The sequence below is a fragment of the Danio rerio genome, chromosome 5, assembly GCF_049306965.1.
Source record: "Danio rerio strain Tuebingen ecotype United States chromosome 5, GRCz12tu, whole genome shotgun sequence".
Lineage (NCBI taxonomy): Eukaryota > Metazoa > Chordata > Actinopteri > Cypriniformes > Danionidae > Danio > Danio rerio.
Window position 1 is genome coordinate 34,860,001 of NC_133180.1, and position 21,596 is coordinate 34,881,596.

Consider the following 21,596-nt stretch of genomic DNA (forward strand, 5'->3'; position numbering starts at 1 on the left):
CTCATTTGTCAACCAATCAGGTTAATCCAGCATTTTAGAGCAAGAAAATCAACTGCTACAGACAGCAAATGTTCACGCAAGTTGGCTACTTCCAGTGGAGGTGCGTGGCTTGTGGGTGCAAGTAATGTAATATAATGTAATGTGTATTTATATAGCGCATTTATTGTGTATGGCCTTACACCCAAAGCGCTTCACAATCATGAGGGGGGGTCTCTCCACACCACCACCAGTGTGCAGCATCCACTTGGATGATGCGACGGCTGCCACAGGACAACGGCGCCAGTGCGCTAACCACACACCAGCTATTGGTGGAGAGGAGAGACAGAGATAGAGCCAATTCGGTGGAAGGGGATGATTGGGAGGCCATGATCGTAAGGGTCGATAGAGGGACTTTGGCCAGGACACCGGGGTTACACCCCTGCTCTTTCACGAGAAGTGCTATGGGATTTTTAATGACCACAGAGAGACCACCTCGGTTTAACGTCTCATCCGAAAGACGGCACCCACTGACAGTTTTAGTCCCCTTCACTTTTACTGGGGCATTAGGACTCACACAGACCACAGGTTGAGCGCCCCCTGCTGGCCTCACTAACACCACTTCCAACAGCAACCTAGTGTTCCCTAGTGGTCTCCCATCCAGGTACTAAACAGGCTCAGCCCTGCTTAGCTTCAGTGAATAACCGGTCTAGGGCTGCAGGGTGACATGGCAAGCAGCGTGAAGGCTGACTTTCACATGGTGCCCCATTGCAGACCTCCACTGACTGTGCGTGCACCACATGACACGGACGAGGCTTTTATGTCCCATTCACACGGGGCGTCAGCATCATTGCTTCTTATTCACTTTATATGGGTGCTGGTAGGTGTTGTTTTCAGTGGTGTTGCTTGCTGCAGAAGTTGGGAATTTCTCAACTTTTAAAGCACCAATGAAAGTGTCTGCCAAACAGATCACTTCATGCAAATACACCAGCTCAGACGGTAGTCAATTGCAGACTAATTTCATTAGCTCTCACTGCTTTGATGATCGCTTTAGTCCCAACTTTAGATACGCCTTCTAACAATCGTTGCTGAAGCCCCATGTGAATTGAGCATTATTCTCATTTGCATAACTGACTTAAATTTCACGTTATCAAAAACAAATAACTAAATTAAGAAAAACACAAATTAGCAAAGTTAAGAAACATTAGCGTTAATGTACAGATAATTTATTGTTGTACTATTAAGTACATTTATTCATTTTATTTTTATTTTATATATTTTTGGGTATACATATAATTTTACCTAGAGAAAATGCAACTTTGTGGATTTATGCAGCAAATAAATCATTTATTTGTTTTTTTCTATTTGCTTTAATATACTGCTTTGTTAACAATTTTGCTTTAAAAGCTATAGGCAGAATAAATCAATAAACAAACTGTCATTTACACTATTGTGCTGGGTTTCCTAAACAAACTCGTAATAGTACTGAACTAGTGCAATACACTGTTGGAAAACAAAGTAGCTGTTCACAAATGTTTCCTGAACTTTGCCACACATCCAAACCTTGTTGGTAAGCCCTGTCATTACTGACATTACTGATTATTGGTGTAAATAAAGAGGAAGTCATTTAAGGACTGCTCTACAGTTTTTGTTCAGTGCCATTTTTCTTTATTATGTGGGTTCCCTTATGTCAATCCATAATTCAGTAATACCTAGACCTGTGTGTGTGTGTGTGTGTGTGTGTGTGTGTGTGTGTGTTTGTTTGTTATCTAACAATGCTTTTGGGAAACGCACAACAGGATGATTCAAACAAAATGGAGCACATGCACAGCAGTCTCGCAAGTGGTTTATTAAAGCTTTACACTTCTGTTGGCTAATGCAACATATTTCTCACATTATAATAAAATGTAAAGTTTCTAATATAAAAAAAGCTGTAAGGCTGTAAGAAAGGATTACCTTTAATCACCATGCAAAATATAAATCACCATGCAAAAGACTTCATTTAAAAATATAGACTGTACATGAACCTCTTCATTGTTGTTAATGTTCCTGCTGTAAGAACCACTGGCTCAGTGACGGAACCCAGCATCTTGGGTAAAGGTTATATGCATGTACTGTACAGTATAGGTGTACTACTTGTGCTTCTGCAAATATTTTTTATTTGTTAATTCAAGTGATTATAAAATTAAGACACCGTTTCTAAAAATAAATTCATCCAAAACACTGATTATGTATACACTTTATTATTCAGATTATCCAATTCTTTAAATAATTAGTTCATTATGGATGAACAATATTAATCCCACAGAGACAAACTTGCCATTCTGAATCTTGGTAAGAAATATATTTGTTAACTAAAACCATATTTCAAATTTCTCATTTTTTCCAACTTTGTCTTAGTAGAATTAGCTGAATTTCTATGCAGCCAATGAACAAAAAAATAGATGTTATGACATATCACATTACTTATTTTCTTTGTGCCAAAACAAAGTCAATCTCAACGTTTTGTCTTACATCACACCTACTAAAAGGGTACTGTCTAGATTTACAACCTTGATCAGTGTGACCCATTCTGAACCATTCTGTACAGTCCTGTAATGACCTGAACTGAATCATATACTGATCAGTGGGAATAAACCTTTAACAAGACAGAGCAACAGTTATAATGTTCATTTGGTCCCATCCTTGACCAAAAAGAAAAAAAGAAATGCAAATAAAATGCGTGTGATGGTGTTCAGCCTTTCACAATAGAATTTCGCAATCATGTTAATTAATTATTATTTTATTTATCTATACAGGGACAATGAAAAACATGACATGTTGTACCAGAGTTAGCTATAAAGGTAATTTACATCTCTATTGCCTGGGCAGGAAGTTCTAACAAATTTACCAGTAAAAAAAAATAAAAAAAATTATACACTTACAATACAATACATACCAAACATCGTCAGTAAAATGAAATCAAATCAGTGGCTGCATATTTGATTTTATTTAAGCCAAATTTTAAAAACAGTTTTAAAATGATTAAAAGTGGTACTCTCTTTGATATACACTGGTATTTTATTCCATCTTTCTGCTGCTCTGACTGTCAAAAAGCAGTTCTCTTGAGTTAAACTGAACAATCACCACTAACCGATGACCTATTCTGTCTTTTATTGTCCTTGCAGACAATCACGCATTGTTTGAGAGGAGGTGGTGTAAGATATTGACACATTTTATTGTGGTAACACTTTTCCAGCAAGGCAGTTTAGGCCAAATATATATATTTTTTTTCACCTCTCGACACCCAAAGCAGCTGTGGAGAAGGATTAGTGTTTCATAAGTAGCCCCAAAACATTGCTGTGGTAGAATTAAGAAATGTTTGCGTCAGGAGCTGAGCGCCGGGTCACCATGACCGACAAAACAGATCAAAATGTCCAACCGGCATTTTTGAAATAGCAGCTGAACACAAAGCTAAACCAATCATTCTTGCTTGTAATCTCCAAATTATGGTGAGCGGCAAAAACACATTATTCATGCTTGTAATCTCCATCTAAACAAATTATGTGAGCTCCACAAAGACATTGGATTCACTGTGTTTGGATGCTGATGTACTGTTGCAGAGCCATGAACATGAATAGCCGCAGAAGGCTCGCTAGTTGAACCCACTTTGTCAATAGCACTAGCTCTGAACTAGCATCCAGTTCATGCTGATGGAAAATTAATATGAGTGGACTTTTAGTGACCTAAGATTAGCGGAGAAGAAAAAGGAAAGGAAAAAAGGTGAGTTCAGGATGGGTGAGCTGGAAGACCCCCTTGGGCCTTTTTTGTAATCTCATCTACTGATTTGTAGTTTCATTGAGTTTCATTGTTTTACTGTATATGCTACCTGGTTTGGCAAAAGCTCTTCAGTTCAGTTTCATCAGAAAGCCCACAATGCACAATGCTTTTCTTACCTGGAGTTTAGGTGTTGTTTACAATCCAAATATCCAAAAATTGCTAAATCAAGAAGGATTTTCTAGACAAGTAAATAATTTTTTTTTTTTTACTTTCAGAAATAAATAAGTAAAAAAGTAAGATATTCCTCAAAACAAGCAACATAATCTGCCATTGGTAAAAGTAAAATAATCTTGTTTTAGGTGTGAAAAAAATCGTATGTTTTAGGTTTCATTATTACTTCGCTTAAATGAATTCAATTTAAACTCACTCAAGTTTGACTTCATTCATTCACTTTCCCTCAGCTTAGCCTCAATTTCAGAGGTCGCCACAGCGGAATGAACCACCAACTATTCCAGCATATGTTTTCTGCGGCGGATGCCCTTTCGGCCACAACCCAGTACTGGAAAACACCCATACACGCTCATTCACACACACAATAGGTAATTTTAAATGATGTAGGTCTAGTGCTGTGCGAAATTCTGATGGAAAGCAGGAAGTAAAAAATTTAATGGGAAACTTCTATTTGCCTGTCATCTAGGTGATAAATACTGTATAAGCTATTACTTTACATGAAAAAGTAAATACTAACGTTATAGTGTTTAGAAGAATACTATAGATATTTATTTGAAGTAAACTGTCATAGTAATTATATTGTTGTCCGACACAGCTGTTGTAATAAACAAATTATTCAGTATGGCTTCAGTTTTCTATGCTATAATTATACACCATTAGAAAGCACCTCAGTTTACACTAACTTTACAGTATTTATAACAGTTTATCAGTTTACTATGCTACAGTATTCTGTAGCATTCATTAACAAAACTGATTTAGTATGACTAGAGTTTTTCTCCATGCGGATATCTTCCAGACATCATGAAATAACAGATGAAATCATATAAAAGCGTGGACGAATAGTCTACATTATTTAGTTATTTTTGTAAGGAGGTGCTCCACAATAAGTGGAGTTTAATTTTAAACTAATTTCGAGAGGAGCATGTGATCATGATTGACCCAGCTGGCCCACATTAGCTAATCCTGATCCTCCAATCAAATGATCCCAAGTCACTATATATATCCTCATTTCCTCACTACAACTATCTTCGTCTGAAAGAAACCCCTCTCCTCCCCTTCTTCCACCTTTATCCAGAATGGGCGGCACGGTGGCCCAGTGACTATAAGCACTTTGCCTCACAGCAAAAATACTAATGGTATTGAGTCCTCGCTGGGTCATTTGGTATTTCTGTACAGAGTTTGCATGTTCTCCCCGTGTCCGTGTGGGTTTGCCCCGGGTTCCCCGGTTTCCTCCCACCATCCAAATGTGCTCTATATTATAGATAAAATAATCCTAAAATAATCCTTTTCTAATGTCTTACTCTCAGGAAGGTCACCTTGGCCTCAGCAGCGGGGGAGTTTGAGATCAACCTGAGCTCAATCTCCCCTCGTCCGGAGAAAGGGTGGAACCCTGGACCCGACGATCCCTTAAGCTCAGGGCTCTCACCTGGGACAACACACCAAACAAGCTATGTATAAATCATGATCTAAGTGTGAACTCTTGAATAACCGTCTAGTTTTGTCGCAAGAGAAGAGCATTTCTTCTGTGTTCTGTCGATGAACTTACCATCAACAAACATTCACTGCTGCTGCGCATCTCTACGTTCACATTATAGGTGTTTATTCTGCCGAAACACCAGTTAGAACTTGGATTACTGAAAAATAAGACAGAGATTTCGTTGCAGCGATTACATGGCAGGGTACGTTATTTATACTCTCCTGGATTTTGTATAAGTGTGGTGGTGTTTGTATCTGATTATTATATAACACATGAACATATAATACACATAGCTAGGCCTGTATATAATCCTTGTTGATGCTGTCAAATGAATTTGACATAAAAATAAAAAAATTATACATGGATATATTAAATGAATGTTTATTACATGCCGCCTTTTCCTCTGTTTTTCAGTTAGTTTCTTGAACTTTCCCCCCTTTATGAGCAAAAACTTTTGGAAGTCTGTAAAAGACTTCCAAAGGCATTTCTTATTTTAGTCGGTCTCAACAATTATAAACAACATAAAACAGAAACATTTTGATGTTCTGATAGCGATTCCTGTGTAGAAAATCACTTTCTGCCCTCCATCTGAGTCTCGTGTGTCATCAATGACGTCATGTAAAAACAACCTATAAGGTTAATTGAGTGAATTCATTTCACCTTTAGCGCATGTCTTGTGGGGGAAACCAGAGCACTCAAGAAGAAACCCATGCAAACATGGGGAGAACATACAACATGCCCAGCCAGGACTCAAAGCAGCGACCTTCTTGCTGTGAGGCAACTGTGCTAACCACTGAGCCAACGTGCCACCCTAAGTTTGACTTACTATTTCTGAAAACAAAACCATTTTTTGTTTACATGTCTAAAAAATTTTCCTAATTCAAGTATTGAAAAGAAACAATACTAAATAACTAAAACTCTAAGAAAATAATTTTCTTGCAGTGCATATTAAGTCATTACTCTTCCAGCGCTGGTGTAGACAGACTTATATTGTAACATCTGATTGTATGCTGCATACATTAGCATCATCTTGACTTCTTCATCAGTAGATAAAACATTAAATAAGTCAACAGCAACAGTTGTTGCATGTTGATGTGGCGCAAGGGAATAATGACAAATATTATGAGTGCTGCCATGAATGAACTGTCACAACTCTTTTAAACACTGTGATTGTGATGAGCACAAACTAGGTCACAACAGAGGTTCTGAGCAAACATGATAGTCGTCTGGTTTATGCTACTGTTTTATTTACCCTGCAGGCTAAGCTGTAGAGTTAGCAACATTTACAGCTTGTTTCACGGCTCCTTAACCTCTATGCTAAATGAGGGAGCACATATCTGTTTATGATTGTGGGGCTGTAAATACTAATCAGAACTTCTTAAATCACTTGCTAATGATGCTACAGCAGAGTTTGGGATAAGATGAGTAAAAGAACTAATGAAAGTGTAGAAAGTGTGCATGAAGCACTTGCTGTCTAACATTCTTTCTTAGGCTGGTAATGTAAAATTATTTTTTATGTTTTACTTGGAAATGGCATCTCTCCTTATACATATTTGGTTTGATTAATGTGGGTAGAGGAAATGAGTTTTGGTCCAATGAGTATAATTGGCTAATTGGTGAAACACTGCTTAATTAGATATCAGTCAACTACAATGTATTTGTTATAACAGTTTAAGTGGGGTTTACACTGTTTATTATTTTATTTCATATAAAGGAGCTTCAAATATATTTGCAATTAAAGTATTGTTTTGACAAGCAGTCCATTTACCAACAGTAGCATTTAAGTAAAGTACAAATACAAAAAAAAAAAAAAAATCAAGATTTTTTAAAATAAAAAATAAATCAAGATCCATTCTCTGCACGTCAATACCTGTCTGGTTTAGCTCAGCCAAATCTGACCTCTGAAGACTACATCGGATAGTTCAGACTGCTGAGTGAATCACTGGTACAACCCTCCCTACTCCCCAAGAACAATACTTATCCAGAGCAAGCAGAAGGTCTACCAAAATCACTTTGGACCCCTCACACCCAGAACACTGCTTCTTTGAACTTTTAACTTCTGGCTGAGGCTAGAGAGAACTATGCACCAGAAACAGAAACAGTTTCTTCCCCAGGCAATTCCTTTTCAAGAGCACTTGATGATAGTAATTGTGAAACAAACTTTTCATGCCAATTTGCACATAACAGCTGCACATATAACCTTGTATATAGTAATACACACACTTATCAATTTGTATATATTTCTACATTTTTAAATTTGTTTATCATCTGTTTTTTTGGTCCTGTCTCAGTCATTCTGTTTCACTGAACATACCTGGCAATAAAGCTCTTTCTGGTCTAGCTTTTTGGTTACTTCTAATTTACCATGTCCTTTTCTGTAGTAGTGAAAAGTGTATTGTTTACACTTCTGAGGTATATATATTTGTTTGCAAAAACACTTTGCTTTGAAGAAACACAAGACTCACAGACTTCCAGAAGAAACATCCAGTCTCATTTCATCTTCAAGCCTCGGTGCCTGGAGCTCAATGTGGGCAGAAACTGGCAGCAAATGGGTCAAGACAAAGCATGGGTTCTCCTGGCTTCATTCAAAACCAGGCGTTCTGATGCCTTCTTATGTAAGAAATCCTAAACAAGAATCCTGATACTCAGTGAATGAAAAACACCTACTTCAACAGAAAGCAAATCTCACTTTCAGGCATATATGTTTTGCTATTTGTTTCTCTATTTAATCATATACATTCCCTATACTGCAAGAATAGAAATAAGAGAATAAATGACCCTAAACTACAATAAATGTTTACATTTTTTTGAATTAGTGTTTTTATTTGCATCACTGTTTGTGGGAGTGTGAAAACCCCAAATTAATCCCAACAATGACTGCTTGAGTTTCAATCAGTACTTCAGTACGTTCAATGCTGTCAAAATGGCAAGATATCAAGTAATTTTTGTTATTGGATATTACTATAGTGGTTGACTTATAATTTAAAAATGAAACAGCTTTAACTTTGACTTTTTCATACATTTAGTATTTATATTGCTGCCTTCCACCATTAAAATCTAAAGGGTCCAGCGAAATCTCATTTTCTTGGTGACAGTAAAGCAAAGCTCAGTAAAGCTCTGCCTTCTTTGATTTGACTGGCTAGCTCGGTCATCTTGACACAGATGGGGGCTCTTGGACCACTCAGACAGACCAGTCTATTCAAAAAAAAGAAGAAAAAAGAAAAGAAAAAATCCCATTGTTCCCAATGATGAGTCCATCGCAGGGAAGTGACAAAGTTATCATCCTCTAGTGAGGTGCAGTGAGTCTCCAGGAGATTGGAGTGCTGCTGTTCTTGTTTTCTGAAGAACATGAGAGAGTAAGAAGAAGAGAACAGAGAGAGAGAGAGAGAGAGAGAGAGCACAGAATGTCTGTAGCATTATTTATATCAGCTGAGGAGTGCTTAGGAGGAGAAGTGAAGACCAGGGAGGAAAGGTAGGTGGGTGGGAGAGCGGTGTGAACCAGGCACATGCCCTCTGGGTGAAATCAGGTCTCAGTCTGACTCAGGATATCGGGAGGGCAGGAATAAAATCAGCTTTGTTTATAGCCCAGTGGCACTTCCTGAGAACAACTGAGAATAAGGATTTGCAGGTTAGGAAGGCAGATAAGTCATATACTGTACCTCTTTCACTACAGCTAAAAAATATATATAAATATTTACATTTTTTGAAGCCAATTCTACAGGTAAGAGAAATATTTTCTCCCCACTGCTTTATATACATTTTGTACTTTTGATGAACAGTCAGCTTTATTAGATTTATTAAAACCTTTTAAAAGTTTAAACAGAGAAGAAAAACTATTTGAAACAAATGTTGAAATTTGGGTGAATACATCTAACTTACGATTATTACAATAAAGAAAAAAATAATTAGAATGATAGAAAATGTGGGGTATTTGGAGCATACAAATAATTTATAATTGAAAATACTAAAGTTCAATGATTTGGTTAAGTTTATGTTTAAAGCTAGGAATAAATTACCTTCGAAATGCATACAATAGTTTTTGAAAAAAAAGTAAAACAAGGGGAGGTTTTTATTAGGAGGTTGAAAACAAGGACAACATCTAAAAAAATGTGTGTATGTCTGTATATGGTATATTATTGTGATTGAAAATTAACAAATTGAGAAACGTATCATAAAACATTAATTAATGGCTGTTTGCAATACTCATTGATCAATCTTTTTCTTTTGTATGATACCATTTATTACCCAAGCATACTTCTTCTTTCTTACTGTGTTGCATAAGTTTAGAAGGAACTGCTGACAAGAGGAAAATAGCAGAAAGAAAATAAATATAATGTGGGGGCCGTTGCTCTAGACCGGGTGTCCAAACTTGAGCCTGAAGGGCTGGTGTCCTGGAGAGTTTAGCTCCAACTTTAATCAAACACACCTGAACCAGCTAATCAAGCTCTTACTAGATATACTACAAACATCCTGGCAGGTGTGTTGAAGCAAGTTGGAGCTAAACTCAGCAGGACTCCGGCCCTCCAGGACCCAGCTTAGACACCCCTGCTTCAGACTGATGTCTATTAAAATGAAGTCTAGGCATGTCACAAGGAGCTGGAAGCTTGTAGTAGTTGTGAAATATATTAGAGATTCACTTAACTTTTCGGTTTTGGTATGCAGAGAAGGGTTGCAGAAAGAGAAAATATGTTTGGGTACAAAAGACTGCAGAATGACTGATAGGTGATGTTACACTAAATCTCCACCTGTTAATTTCAGTGGTGTGTAAATGCTGGAGTCAGGGAAATGTAAATTAGTTGTGAACCTCCTGAATGTATTTCCTGTATTGCATTGGGGTAACGAAAGTAAACTCAAATTGTTCAGTTGTATATAATAAATTACAAATATTTTTGACATTGATGAAAACGTGCTCCAGACTTTTTTAATTAAACATGCATGGAACTGGCTAGATATTCCAACAATGTACAAACAAAATCAAACATTTAAGATGTAAAAAATGCCAAAATGATAAAATTATGTCTCATATAAAGCTCATCAGTCTCATGTAAAAAGAAGAGATAAAAAAAGAAGAAATAAGTTGAAGATATAGATGTATGAAGTGTGTAGTAATGGGGTGGGAAAATAATAAGTTTCAGCTTTATGCCGTTCCATTTCGATCAGGTTGAAATGAAAAAGAATTGTTTCGTGTATGATTTTTCTGTTTGAAATAAATGAATCAAATCAAAATGATTTGAAACAATTTTACAATTTAAAAAATTAATATGTTTAAAAACAAGCAGTTTTGTCAGTATTACAGCACATTTATCAGACAATTGATCTACACAACTTTTTTTTTTCTTAAACAGCTTTTTTTAACTTTATATTTGTATATTTCCTTTATTAAACTATTTAGTTATGTAAACAAACAAACAAATATATCATACAAAGTTATAGAGGTGGACGATATAGCTAAACAAATTGACTAATGTTTTGCATCATTTGAGATCTGGTATTATTTAAATATTTTGATAACATTTAAAAATACCTCTCAACTAATTTAGATGTGGAACAAATGTGTTTTTAATTTTCATAGTTCAAAATAATAAATACTTTTAGGTTTAAAAGTCAAAATTTACAATTGCATTAATATGGAAGTACAAAACTTACATGGGCAGTTTTTTTTTAAGTGTATAATAGTGTATATAATAAAACACATACAGAAAAAAAATACTTTTATATTATTTTGATGGGTTAAATAAGAAGCACTATTTAAAATAACTTTCAATGAACATCCACAGTTTTCATACAGCTGAAGTCAAAAATTTTAGCCCCCTTTTTAATTTTTTTTCTCTTTTAAATAATTCCCAAATGATGTTTAACAGAGCAAGGACATTTTCACAGTATGTTTGATAATATATATTTTTTTCTTTTCGAGAAAGTCTTATTTATTTTATTTCAGCTAGAATAAAAGCAGTTTTGAATTTTTCAAAAAACATTTTAAGGTCAAATTTATTAGCCCCTTTAAGCTATATATTATAGATAGTCTACAGAACAAACACTAACTATCATTATAAAATAAATTGCCTAATTACCCTAACTTGCCAAGTTAACCTAATTAAGCTCTTAAATGTCACTTTTAGCTTTATATAAGTGTCTTGAAAAATATCTAGTCAAATATTATTTACTGTCATCATGGCAAAGATAAAATAAATCAATTATTAGAAATGGTTTAATAAACTATTATGTTTAGAAATGTGTTGAAAAAATCTGTTCTCTGTTAAACAGAAATTGGAAAGAAAAATAAACAAGGAGGCTAATAATTCTGGAGGGTTAATAACTCTGATTTCAACTGCATATTTAAGTGTATAACTTAATGTATGCATAAAGTTCAGCAGAGGCAATAATTGTAATCATACTAAATGGCAACACATTGGTCTTACTGCAGAACAATCATGCAGTTTCTGTTTAAGATGCAGGCAGCTTCACTGAATGATTCTGCTCGGTTTTAGTGGAAATAATTATATTCAAGTTTCAATTTGTTTTGACGGTAAAAAAACACAGATTAAGACCTATTACATCATGGCTAAAGATGATGTATATCACCAAACGGTAGCTGATATGCAAAACAAAACAACACAGCAGGTATCGTGAATCTATATACTGCTCAGAATGACTAATCATGTTGATTCTGCCTGGAGCTACAGTAAAAGTCGGTATAATTAGTTGAATGATTGCATCATGGAAAGCTCACAAAGTGAACAACCAACAAATCTCAAAGCGCACATTCTCAATTCTTCATTGTTTCCTCATTCCTTATTTCTATTGCCTTCACAATAATAAACAGAACTGGTGAGAGTTGTGAAGCTAGACTCATTATCACCCAGTAAGCTTGCTTTTAAGATCTTTTGATACATTTGAACGAATGAACAAATGAATGAAAGTGGCTCACAATGGGGTCGCTTTTCACTACAAAACTGCTGTAAATTGGATACACCTTGTGGCAATGTCAGGAGTGATTCAGTTATGTTTCTCACATTGTTCATAAAGTTCTAGTGTATGCATCAAATAAAATAAAAATTACACATTTTTTACATTTAAAGAAAATGTGTTAAATGCAAGTAATGTCAACCTTATTGTTTTAAATAACTTCTGTAAAATAGAAATAGAATGTCAAAATAAGGATTTATAAATGTTTGTCTGTTCAAATATGTGCAGTAGGGCTGCATGATATTGGAAAAATGAAAAAACGTAAAATTGCAATATTACTATTAATATTTTATTTTGCAATATATATATTGCTAATAAATTTTCATGACTACATATATATTTTTGGAAAGAATTTAAAATGTTAGATTTATTGGTCTGATTCTCCTTAAAATTGAATAAACATTCTATAAAATTTTTGGGGTCCCCTAAAACCATTTAGTTTTGTCTATGCTGTTTACAGTGCATTTCTGTAGTTGCATGTGTTGAGTATTTTCATGCACGTGTTTAATTAGAGATTGATCTATTAATGTTTAATGTTACTATTTACATCTCCATAAAATCTAATAAACAGTCTATAAACTTTTTGGGGTCCCCCGACATGTTTTCATTGTAGTGCATTGTTGTAGTTGCATGCAGGGCTTGACATTAACACCTGCCAGCCTGCCAAATATGGGTAGATTTTAGCTGTGACCAGTAGGAGAGACACTCCCACTAGCCACCTTGGCTGGTTGAAAATAATATTTTAAATTGCCAGTGCTGCCTTGTCACTAAAGATTAGATGTTTAGTCAAAGACCATTTGTCAATATGCATGCAAATGTGCTCTTAGAATCGAGAAGCAGCATGACTGATAAGTGTTCACGCGAGCAAAAAGCAGGTGAATAGCGAATGAGAGGATGATCAGGTGCATGGTGAGACACAGGCGATCCTCACTCGCTGACATTGTGAATGAGAAAGCTGGTGTGATGCACGCAAGTGCTCAAAAGCTCCCTTTACCTTGCGCAAAACAACCGTCCCTGGAAACGCAACTGGTCCAATCATTTCTCTTTAAAAAAAGATTGGGAAAGAACAATGCTCGCGCACTTACAGTTCTGCTGCTTTCGAGAGAGCTCCAGATTTCTTTTAAAAAGCAGCAGCGGTTGCCGGTTTCGCTTTTACCATTCTTTGAACAGATTATTACTAGGCCTAATGTTATTTGTGTACACGTGATCATGCTTTTACTATCGCACACAGAAGAGTTTTTACCTGCTTTCTTTTGCTTGCATTTATTTTTGTAAATATGGTTTAATTATCATCATTTACAATAACACAGCTTTAAAAGGAGATTGACTCTCTCTTTATCCTTAGTAACCTTTAGCCTGGACAAACTACTGTGCATAGTTTTAGATGCACGTTTTATACAATAGAAATGTTATCTAAATATGTGTATGTACAGTATATTGCTATATTTATCTTGTTTTGACACATTTTTTTTTTTTTTAATTTGTGGCAAGTAAAAAATTTGTTTGGTGTGGCCAGAGAAAAAAATGGTAAAGAGCCCTATAACGTCACGTGAAATAAAAAAAAAAGTTAAGGAGGCATATGGACATAACACATACAGTAATAAGTAGTTTTTAGCATGCCAAAGTCAAATTTATGCATATAAAATATATTTTCCCAACACCAAAATTGTGGTTAGTGAAAATGGCGAGTGGCCACAGTGGCTGGTGATCAAAAAAGTTAATGTCAAGCCCTGTTTGCATGTGTTGTGAGTATTTTCATGCATAACAATCTATAAATACAATCAAGAAAAGGATACCATGAAAATAAAGTGTTTTATCATTTCCTGAGTCTAACAGTATTCAAGTACAGTAATTGATGATAGAAATAAAAAATAATTCAATCAAATAAATCGTTGTTAAAGTCATAAATAATACCATTTATTATGCCTGAATGTGTTTAAAATCATTAACAATACCAGGCATCAAAAACACATTCAAATAATAATTTACAATACAAACTCAACATTGCATATCCTGCGGTGTGACTAGTGCATTGCGATATTGATGCTGAAACGATATGTTGTGCAGCCCTGATTTGCAGATTAAGGGACTGCTTACAGTACACTCACGGGTTTTTATTTTAAAACATTTAAGTAACATGTATGGTGTTCACACAACTCCGGCATCTTCATCCTGTGAAAACTGAACATTTTAAAAATGCAGAAGACTCTGTTTTGTTTTGTTTTGTTATTTGGAAAAGCCTTGTACTCCATTTCAGTGTGTTCCTTTTCATATTTGGCATCATTTTAAATGTCTCAGTTTGATTGGTAAATGATCTCAATTTCACAGTAGTCACTTATCAATTTCACAGTCGTCATATTGTGAGAATGTTCTGCTAATCTGAGGTTTGGCCTTGATAAGTTCTTTCCCAGATGCTATTCTTCTACTCCAGAGAAATTAATCTTCAAGTCAACTAATGTCTCAGAGAAGGTTCTGTGAAGCGTTTATAGCATTGGTTTATTGTTTGTTTGTTCTGATTTGGGTATTTAGGTCCAAAAGTGTCTTTGGGATTCTGTTTTGTGAATCTCTGAGCTCTGCATCAAGACCTACATGCTGCAGTGTACCTTTACTGTGTATGGTAAGCTACAGTTTACATTAGATATAAATTACATAATATTTATATTTCAGCAATGTATTAATTATTTCTGAATTGGCTTCTTGATTTTTTTATTATGTCATCAGCATTATACATTATTCTTCTGACAAATAAAATAAAATATTTTATTTTGGATTCAACTAAAATCTTTTATATCTACATTCATTCTTTCATTCATTTATTTTCCTTTGGCTTTCTTCCTTTATTAATCAGTGGTTGCCACAGCGGAAAGAACCACCAACTTATCGAGCATATGCTTTACTCAGCGGATGCCCTTCCAGCTGCAACCCAGTACTAGGAAACACCCATGCACTCTCATTCACACACATGTACTACGGACAATTTAGCTTATTCAATTTACCTTTACCGCATGTCTTTATATAGGCAGTGGGGGAAACTGGAGTACACGGAGGAAACCCATACCAACTAGGGAAGAACATGCAAACTCTACACAGAAATGCCAACTGGCCCAACTAGGATCTAAACCAGTGACCTTCTTGCTGTGAGGCTACGATGCTAACCACTGTACCACCATGTTGCCCCATTTATATCTACAGCTATAGAATATTTAGTTGGGTGTTATCCGCAGAATTGTACATTTAGAAAGCTAACGAATGGATGGAGCATGGAGCACAAAATCTGGGGGTTACACTTTATTTTGATGGTCCGTTAGTTGAATTTAGGTTACATAGCATCTACATGCCAACTAATTCTCATTAGATTATAAGTAGACTGTTAGGTTGGGGTTGGGGTTAGAGTTAGTGTAAGTTGACATGTACTTGTAAAGTGTCTTTTAGTGAGTTAAATGTCTGTTGAAGGAGTAGTATCAACAGATATTATGCAGACAACCTACTAATACTCAAATGGACCATCAAAATTAAGTGTTACCAATCTGGGACCTACTGATTTTTTAACAATCACTGTCTTAGCAAGTAGTGGCTAAATAAGCTATATATATATTTTTTATGAACGAGCAAAAATTGAATGGCCTGTTTAAGTAGTATTCATTATTTATAGTTATATGCTCTGACCAGGACTCAGACTAGCAAGGTTGTGTGTCCCTTTGTATGTGTGGTTGGCCAGCACAAGACTCCAGGCATATGATGAAAAACTGAATGAAAGGATGGGATGTTCAAAATAATCAAATGTCTAAATTTGTTCATAATTGATAAATGTTATCAGTTGACAGTGTAAATGTATGATCACTTGAAACTGCACACAGATTAAACTTGGAACTATATTCTAATTAAAAACAAATTGCAATAAATAAAGGTAATTCTGTAAAAGTGAGAAGAAAAGATTAACATGAATTTAACATTCACCCACACCATTGGATTCTGTCATTAGCACCCTAACAATTTAGAATAATAGTCTTAATAAGCCCTACTGTATGCCCCTTCAGCTGAGTCACAAGTTTAAAAGAGTCATTTGAAGGGCTTCTCCACCCTGGTAACATCATTTAAGATTGTAGGCAAACAAAAAAAAATTCATAAATATATGCAAGCAAGAATTATTGGTCCCAAGAACTTCAAAAGCAAAAGGTCAATCAAAGGAGGCATGACAGTGATCATCAGATGAATATTATGTTTCAACATCAGATTTTGCTGTAATTTACTCAGGAATATTATTACTGCAACTCCAATATGATATCCTTTTTGAAAAATAAAAATAAAATAAATAAATAAATAAATAAATAAATATATATATATATATATATATATATATATATATATATATATATATATATATATATATATATATATATATATATTTGTTTTTGACCATACATGTACATATAAATATAGAAAAGCTGGACAATGGAGTTTATTAATAATAAGTAGTGCAGGTATTGGTCAAAAACAGGAGCAAAAACGAGCATAAAGGTGATCCAAAATACGTAGTCAAAATATGGGCAAATGATCGGGCTAGGCGGCAAAGAATCAAAATGGCAAACAAGACAAGGATCAAAACATGGCAAAACAAAAAAATGCTTTGTAAAGTTTGTGGGAGAAACAAGACTGAGCAACGTGTTTGAGAAAGTGAGGGGTTTAAATAGTCCAGCTAATTAATGATCATTTCCACTTAGAGTTTCCACTGTGTTTGCGTGTGTCCGTCCAAATGACTGCCAGCTTTGGCAGGGCTGATGAGTGCAAAGAGTTGTAGTTCTGGGAGTTGTAGTTCGGTTCAGTGGACGAATTGTAGTTCTAAAGCAATCTGCAACTGCTTGATCGCTGGTGATCATAACAGAACGGTACCAACTAAATTGAACTTTATTGGTTAAACCAGGCTGACAAAGAATTGTCTTTACTAAGTCATTTTTAAAAAATTTTACTTTTAATTGAGGACATTTTAACTGCTATCAGTACCTTTACTGCAATACTTTCCTTCCAGCTGCAGTCACTACTGTTTTTTTCCTTGTCTACAATGATCAGTTAAGTACAATAATCAGTCCCGTCATTCAAATCTAATTGTGGACAGAATTATCATATTAGACAGACCTCTAGACATGGACACCTTGTAAAGGCAGCAAACATGCACAATGTGGAAAAATTAAGTGTCCAAGAAGACCCCAAATTGTTACAAACAATGGCCGAGAGACTGTCTGGATGACCAAAGTCATCAAATAGCCTTAAACTATAAGTAAATGGAGTACAGAATTTTACATTTTTAAATATATGCACAATTGTATCCTATCAGTGCTGCATGAGCTTGGTTTGCAATGCCAGCTGCATTTGTAGCTTGTTAGTCAGCTAGATTTTTGCCCTTTAGGTTACACAGTTTTTGCTCTGCATGTAAATGCTTCAACCTGCTTTCTGTTGGCTTGTTATAGGTGCATAAATGAATGTAATGTGTTCTCACATTAAATCAATCTCCCATTTTAAATGTATGGTCCATGAATGGCAAATAATTTAATTTGCACCTTAAAAACCCTTAAAAGAAAATGTCAGTGGTGTAAGTTTAACTTTAATTTGACTGAATCATGATCACAGTGTCATATTCACTTCAGGTACTCTTGACTACTTTTAGAAAGGCTACTTTTTATTCATATTTTGAGTATTTACAACAGAAAGTTTTACTCTACTCAAACTACATATTTCTTTGCAAATAGTGATATTTTTACTTAAGTATCATTTTTTTTCAGAACTCTTTCCACAACTGTACATACAGTACATGTTAATTATATAAACTATACGCAGTTAAAATTATTATAAATGTGAATAGTATGCATGATCACCGTGGTAGAGACAAAACAAATTAGTTATAAAACAATTATGTTTAAAATGTTACTACATTTTTATTAAATAAATAAATATACTGTAGGGTAAAGTGATGGCTCACAGCAAGAAGGTCCCTGGTCGAGTACCGGCTGTGTCAGCAGGCTGTGTTGGCTGTCCATTTCTGTGTAGAGTTTGCATGTACCTCTCGTGTTAGTGTGGGTTTCTTCCAGGTGCTCCGGTTTCCCCACAGTCCAAAGACATGCTGTATAGGTGAATTGAATTAACTAAACTGGTCACAGTGTATGTGTGGGAATGCAAGAGTGTATGGATGTTTTCCAGTGGAGATGGAAGAGCATCCACTGTGTAAAACATATGCTGGATAAGTTGACGGTTCATTCTGCTGTGGCGACCGCTCATTAATAAAGGGACTGAGCTGAGGGAAAATGAATGAATGAAATATACTGTATGTGTGTGTGTTTGAGTGTGCTTTTGTACAATTTAATTAACCTAATCTGAACCTGATCTATACAGTGATCTATCATCCATCACATTGATCAAACTGTTTTCTTTTCTACTATGCAGAAAGTGAAGTACAGTGCAGAAAATGCAAGGTCACAATTCACTTTCAATGAGAAGTACAAACAGAGCAATCCTCTGAAACGTCACTAACAGCACAGATCATTTACATGGTTTATATTTCACTATATGTCTGATGCATTGCGTGGGCTAATGGCCAGAGATACAGTAGACACATTGATTCCTTGAGAAAGTGGAAGACTGATAGAGTGAGGGAGAGAAAGAGAGAGAGAGCAGTGGTGCATTGTAGTCAGTGTGAAAGAGTAGACCAGAAGAACTTTAAGGAGGATTAAAACAATTTGAAAGGAAATGACTTTTCTCTCTCCCTGTCTCTCCACCCCTCACAATTTCTTAGCCAGATCAGAAATAGTTTAGTGCTTAATTAGCCTGTTAAACAAAATCTGCCATCTCTTTACAGCAGTCTTCACAGGCACACACACACTCAAGCACACACTAATACTGCAGTCTCTCATTTGCATTCCCAGTTCTCCAACTCTCAGAGCCCAAAGCTCTGATTAGTCGACTCCAGGGAGGAAGCCTTCAAGAGATTCCTGCTAGTCAAGCCACAACAACAAAGTGTGCATATATCTGTGGGTGTGGGTGGATGGGTGTGTGTGTATGTGTGATTCTAGGCAGATGATGTCTTCTTCGCAGGGATTATGAGAACATATAACTGATTAAAACCCCATTTTATGATTTGATTTCACTGCTGTTGACTTTATTCTTCATGTACAAGCAGGCACAGCCATTTGAATCATTTTGGCTCAAGACGTCCGGTCTCACTTCCTTCCATTGTTTTAGGATGTTAAAAGCTGCTTGTTACACTTCTTGATGTAGCAAACTGATATTTTCTTATTATATTACTCCATGTTTTATGTACAGTCATGAACACACTTGTTTGTAGAGCAAGCAGTTTGACCATTTTCTGCTGTTTATTATTCCTTCCTAGTCATTTCTCCCATAGTCAAATGAATCAGAAGTTCGAAAACAATCACAAAAACAATTAAAAAAAGATTCTTGTTACCAAACTCAAGAACCGATTTAATATGCACAGTTCCGTTCTAAAGAAAATGCATAACAATTATAGCTAATGTAGCTCTATGTGGGGACCTTTACTCACTATGTAAGTACACACTTTTAAATGTTTCAAATCTGATAGACAGTCAGTTATATATACAACGATACAGAAATTCCTTAATGAGTTTTTAATCTCAAAAACATTTTACATTCATAACAAAAATAATAATACTAATAATACTAATAATAAATTAAATAGCATTTAAATATAGTATTTAAATTAAAATCTGTCTGTAAATAGTATGCAAAAAATTTATTAAATGGTCATATAAAAACTTCTTGTATGATAATAATTATTAAACAAAATTCCAAGAGAAACCTTTTAAATATCCCCACTGTATTTTGTGAAATTTTATGTGACAAACAAGTTTCTACCACTGAAAATGAGATGAAAACTAAATCAAAATTAAGTGATGATGACAATAGCTATAATAAAAAAAAAGTATACTGACATTTTCGTTGTCTAATAAAAGTGAGACAAGAATGTGATTGAGGGAATTAATCTTGACACACACAACCACATTTAAAAAGTAACTGGTCAACTGGTAGACGCGGGCGATTATTATGTGAATGGACTGCTGACACATAATTTCACATATTACTTATGATACAATTAAACAATGCATATGCAGTTTTTGGTCTTCAATAGAAAAGCTATATCTCATATATTATACATAGACTGTTTTATTTAATTTGAAGTTAGAATATTTTATATAAATAAATATATACAATATTTAATTATGCCGAAATAAACCAAATAAATTTTAGTCAACTAAATGTAGAGTAGATTTAGTCAACTAAAACCTTATGAACTTTAGACTAGAACTAAAATTAGACTAAAACTAAAAGGATTCAGAAGACTAAAATATGACTAAAACTAAAATGGAATATCAGTCAAAAAACTGACTGAAACTAAATAAAAATGTGCTGTCAAAATTAGCACTGATTTGATAGCCAAAATTAGAACCTAAATTAAAAACAAATTGGTTTCTCATGCTATTTTAATTAAATAAAAACAAGTGAGTCTTGACCGATCCGACAATATTTCACATATGAATGATCAAACATTTAAAATAAAAAATAAAGATCCTCCTCGCTTTAGAAAAAAGCAAGTAAGGAGTATATTTAGTAGATTCATCTCATGTTATTTGTTACTGATCTTGTTTAGTTGGGCTTACTTGTTTTGAGCTAGTTTTCAGTCTGTTACTTTTTGGTTCATTGATTTATTCAATGACCTGTTGCATCTGTTGCATCATTGTTTGATCATTTTGTTTGGTTTGTCAACTTGAATGGTCATAAAATACTAACTAACATTTTAGTTAGTATAAATAACAATAAAATAGCACAAAGTCAGAACTTACTGTCCTAATTAAATCATTAAAAATCAAGGCGTGATCATGTTTTATTTTGGTAAAATAAGCATAGAATAAAGCCTTTGCCTTTCATATAAGCCACTGTTAATAGCAAATGATCAAATTCAAGTTATTATTTGCTGTTCCTAAAACTTGGATATATAGGCGACAAAGACTTTTGTCAGGTATTGTGTACCCAGAATCCTCAACATAAAATCCATAAATCACTTCATAATACTAACTGGTCTTTATCGGTCTCCTTAAGGAGCTGATCACACAAAATGCGCTTTTCAGTTCTAAAAATGCAAGGTACACCACACTGTTTATTA

At 34.7% G+C, this 21,596-nt stretch overlaps 1 protein-coding gene across 9 annotated transcripts in view; it reads right to left on the reverse strand.

Moving 5' to 3' along the window:
• fibcd1b (fibrinogen C domain containing 1b) overlaps positions 1-21,596 on the reverse strand; it is a 288,498-nt gene that overhangs the window by 187,211 nt on the left and 79,691 nt on the right. The window lies entirely within an intron of this gene.